This window comes from Apium graveolens, chromosome 9, assembly GCF_009905375.1.
Source record: "Apium graveolens cultivar Ventura chromosome 9, ASM990537v1, whole genome shotgun sequence".
NCBI classification, from domain to species: domain Eukaryota; kingdom Viridiplantae; phylum Streptophyta; class Magnoliopsida; order Apiales; family Apiaceae; genus Apium; species Apium graveolens.
The window spans coordinates 148679940-148685005 of record NC_133655.1 but is presented as its reverse complement, the minus strand read 5'-3'; the positions used below and the strand labels follow the sequence as shown (position 1 = coordinate 148685005).

Here is a 5066-nt window from a genome sequence, read left to right as displayed (position 1 = left end):
TGGCTCTTGCACATGAGCCTCAACTCCTCCAATTCATATTTTTCATAATATTGTTGCAGCTGGAGTTTTTGTCGTGGTGCATATTGGGGCTGTTGAAAAACCAGGAGGGTTGTATTGCTTTACTGCATATGGCTGATAAGGCTGTTGTACCGCAATCTGAGTGTTGCTCCAGCTGAAGTTAGGATGATTTCGGTTGCTGGGATGATAGGTGGCTGGAACTGGTTGCTGCAACCTCTGAAAGTTGCTCACAAATTGAGCTGATTCACTAGAAATTGCACACTGCTCTGTCTCATGCGCACCAGCACAAAGCTCACATACACTAGTAATCTGATTAACTCCATAATTAGCCAAAGAATCCACCTTCATCATCAAAAACCTTAAGCTGTAGCAGCAGCTTATAGCTATAGCAGCATCTACCTCTAGAATTCCTGCTACCTTGACCTGAGGTAGCCTCTGAGTTGGGTTCTTTCAGTATTCATTAGCAGCCATCAGTTCAATCCGACCATTCATAAGACTTCATCGTAGCTTTGGCCCATAAGCGCTCCTCCTGATGCTGTATCAAGATGGGTCTAGAAGTAGCACCTAACCCATTGTAAAAGTAGTTAATGATCATCCAGTCAGGCATCTCATGGTGAGGCACTTTTAAAGCATCTCCTTATATCACTCCCAAGCCTCACACAAAGATTCTCTAGACTGCTGTGCAAATTGAGTAAGAGCATTCTTGATTGCAGCAGTCTTTGCCATAGGAAAGAACTTAGTAAGGAACTTTTGAGCAAGATCTTCCCACTTAGTGATAGAGCACTGGTGGTAGAGAATGCAACCAACACTTAGCTTTGTCCCAAGAGAGAATTGGAAAATCCTCAACTTAATAGCATCTTCAGAGACATTGTTGAATTTGAAAGTGTCGCAAATCTTGATGAAATCTCTAATATGCATATTGGGGTCTTCAGTCGGAGAACCCCCAAACTGAACCGAGTTCTGCACCATCTGAATTGTGCTTTCTTTCATAACTAAGATATCTTCTTCAACTTTTTCCTTTAAAAGAACTTCTTCTACTACTTCCTCCTCTACTTTTTCCAGTGTTCTCTTTCGAAGTTGAGAACGTGTTAGCATACACGCTCTCTAGAGTTCCTGAAAAAGCAACAAACAAACAAGTAGGTAAAATATCCGAGTCAATGAACTTCAACGACCACTGATGTCAAGCACATAAACTAAAAATAACCACGAGTCCCCGGCAGCGGCGCCAAAAACTTGTAGGACAAAAACACGCGCTAATGTTCATGCAAGTATACGTGATCGCAAGTAATATAGAAATATTTCTAGTTCGTTCCCACAAAGACTGGTTTAGGTTAATTTTAATCAATGTACTTGGTAGGTCACACAACACTATAGAAGGGCGTTGAATACAGTATTTTCACAATCAAATCGATTTAACACAAGTATGTAACAAAGATCAAGTATATTGAATAAACTCTGTTACAATAAGAACTGTTGTTCTCTCTCAGTGATGAACAAATATCACTAAGAGCTGCTAGGTTACAATGTATAATATTCTCGATAATGATAACACATATAGTGTAAACCCTAAGTCTGTGTTTATATAGTAAACAGTTACAAGATAACTTATAATTGATATGGAATATAATTCTGTCTCCTAAAATATATCAATCAGATATCTTCTACAAGTATTCCAGTCTTCTAACTCTTTCCATGCATATCTTCTTTTGTTTTAGTCTCGATCTTCTACTTTAAATCAACTTCCTTCCTTATATGAAAGTCTTCCCGCACTTAAGTTCTGATATGACCTTAAGTTCTGATATTAAGTTCTGACTTCCAGTAAGTCCTGATTTCAGTAAGTCCTGATATGTCCTGTTTGTTAAGATCTGAAAACTAAGCATAATCATATTAGACATGACATCTCTAATTTATCTAAAAATCTCCCCTAACTTGTAAATTAAGCAAAATATACAAGTTAATAGATTTGATGATGTCAAAAACATTTAAGTACAAATGCAATAAGAGTTTAACTAGATAACTAACTACAACTTACAGTCCTTGTAGCTTTTACCAATCTCACTGAGTCAATCTGAATCCATAATAATTCTTAACAAAGCTTGATATCGGCTTTTCTTCTTTAATCCTCAGGACTTGAGACATTGTAGTCTTGACTTGCTTCATCTCTTCATTCTGACTTCCAATCTGGTAGATTGCAGTCCTTAAAGCAGAGATATGGTTTTTTTCTAAACCATCATTCAGTTTTATGACCCTAGGATGAGAAGAATCTTCATTATAGCACATACATTTCTCATTCAGTAACACTTCAAGCTTAGCAGAATCCTTCTTCACTTCCATCATTTTCAACAATATTAGGAATGAATTCTGTAACTCTTGAACCAGAAATTCTTGCTTTATCTCTGATGGTCTTCAATATGAAGTTTAACCATCTCCTGGTAATATCATACTTTACCTCTAAAAGGTAATGAAAGAATTGAAGTTCTTTCAATCATTTATTTAGCACATCTGATTCTGACATCTGATATGTCCTTCCATCTTCAAGAAATAGAATCAGATTTTCCTTGACATTGTGCTTGTCATGAGCATCCAGTACCACTTGAATAAAGATAACCTTATCAAGATGTTTCTGTGTAACATCTTCACGCGGTCTGTCAATCAATAGAAATGGATCTCTGGTAGAAACTTCAACTCCTGTTTTAATCTTAGCTTCATCAGAACCTAGTCCAGACTTGTCTCTTGGTTCTCTAGCATTTAACCTAATAGTCATGAAATTAGACAACAATTGGCTTTTCTTTGGATCTGATGGTTTGACATTTTTCCACAGAAGTTTCTTTTTATCGGCTACTTCCATTTTGTCTAAATCAACTTGAGCACTGTTAGAGGTTGATGTCTTGATGATTTTATCAGAACTTGCTGTTTCTGTTATAGATTGCACTTCTTCTCTCTGAACAACCTGAGCCTTGTCAGAGTTTGTCTTTGATTCTTCAGAAATCTTCCTTTTCTTCAGAGTTTGAACATCTTCATCTTCAGCAAGTGTGTCATCAGTAACTTGAACCATTTTACACACTGGCTTTATCAGAATTTGAGGAATTTTCATCTCCAGTGGCTTGGTTGGTTCATCAAATTTTCCTTTCCCTTTGTCTTTGGGATCAATCTCAGATTGTGATCTTGTTTTGGGCTTTGATGCCTCAGTATTTGACTTCTCCTTGATCACAATGTCTTTTACCTTAGGCCTTGGAGGTTTCTTTGTAACAGAAGCTTTTGGCTTTAGATTTTTCTTTTTAGCTTTAAATCTAGCTTCTTCCTCCTTGAGATTTTCCAAATTCATTCCTGGATTATGCTTCAGAAATAATCTTCTAGCAATTTCCACATCAAGTGTCTGAATCTTGGGATCCTTGTAGTATACAGTAGTCTGCTTTCCCTTGAGCTTCAGAGTTTGCATGGACTTTTGAGAATCTTGACTTTCACCTTGTATCAGAACATCAGGCTTTGTCATCAGACTTTGCTCATCAGAACTTGATATCATATTTTGAGTTTTAGTACTTGCTATCAGATTTTGAGCAGCTTCAGAACTTGTCTTCTTTTAAGTAGAAGATTTGCTTGCATAAGTAATTAGTTTCCTTGAAGAAACCTTGTTGCTCTTCCCTTTACTTTAAACTTGACCTCTACCTTGCTAGGGTTTCCCTGGTCATCAGCTTCATCATCTTTCTTCTTCAGTATTTGATCATTAGAGCATTTGAACTTAACTATCTTCTCCCCCTTTTTGGCATCATTTGATAGTAGGAGTGAGAGAAGAAGTTCAACTGAAGATTGAATATCATTCAATTGAGCCTGTTGAGAAGTTTGATTTGCTAGAATCTCAGAGATTTGGGCCTGTTGCTTCTCTTGAGCTTTCTCACTTGCTTCTACCTTTTCAAATATATGTCAGAATATGTCGATTCAAATTCAACATTTGTTTGTCAAATCATCACAAATTATTAGTAACCACAATTGTAATCAAAACATTCATCAAGAAATACAGTTCAAGTAGACAAAGTAAAGATTAACAGGCTTCAAAGAATATTAGAGAGAGAGAGAATAAAAGAGATTAAGAATAGAAAAGTAGGTAAAAGATTAGAAAATCTTTCAACTCCCATATATATACTCTCTCCACTCAACAGTCCTTTTTAGAAGTAAAATTGACACTTGTACACCTGTCAGCCAGTTAATAGTTAAAGTAGAGTTAGTGGGAACGAGAAATAAGCAATAATTAATGTGCACATGCAGGTTTTCAAGACAAACACGTTTATCACTAACCCAAATGATTATGACTGTTTTATCTCACCTAATTATATTCTGATTAATTATGACCGTTACAGTATTTACCACAAATAAGTAAAGTAAAGAATAATGCCACAAAAGCATCAGAGTTTCCATCAGAATTTAATATCAGAACTTGGCTATTATCAGATTTTAACAGTCATCATAATATGGCTTATCAACTCAAAAAGTGAATGTTAGTATCTGTGATTCTTCATACAAATACTGACTTATTTTGTCAGAGTTTAATCATCAGAACTTGTCCTCAGAATTTATGCAAATGACACTTAACTGTTTATCTGAAACAACTTGATTACCAGAGTAATTTTCATTATTCATATGGAGTGAGAGTGTGTGCATTAGCAAAATATCAGATAAAGATTAAAGTCTGAGATACTTCAGTACATCCTAGAAATAAGGCATAACTAAGAAAAGTGCTTAAAATCTGTCATTAATAATGAAGTCTACTATAGGATAAATTTGTGCATGAGTCCACCTCAACTGTTTGTGCTCATTTTATGTATCTTTTAGAATTCGTTTTTCACAGTGGTTTCTCAGTGTAAATGAGTCACAACTGCTATCAGAATTTATGCTTTTATCAGAGTATTTCTCCAGTAATCAGAGAATGTGAAAAGTCACCAAGAAAAATTTATTTGATTTTCTAATGCATATTACTTAATACCAGCAATGCACTTGGGTCTTCCCTTCCACATATTTACTCTAGATCTCAAAGGAGTACCTGACGTTAATTT

The 5066-nt window shown here is 35.7% G+C and overlaps 1 non-coding gene across 1 annotated transcript; it reads left to right on the top strand.

The window, feature by feature from the left end:
* Positions 1-623: 623 nt before the first annotated feature.
* LOC141687707 (small nucleolar RNA R71) lies at positions 624-729 on the top strand. Its single transcript, XR_012561193.1, has one exon. It is a non-coding gene; the product is annotated as a small nucleolar RNA R71 (small nucleolar RNA).
* The last annotated feature ends 4337 nt before the right edge of the window (positions 730-5066 follow it).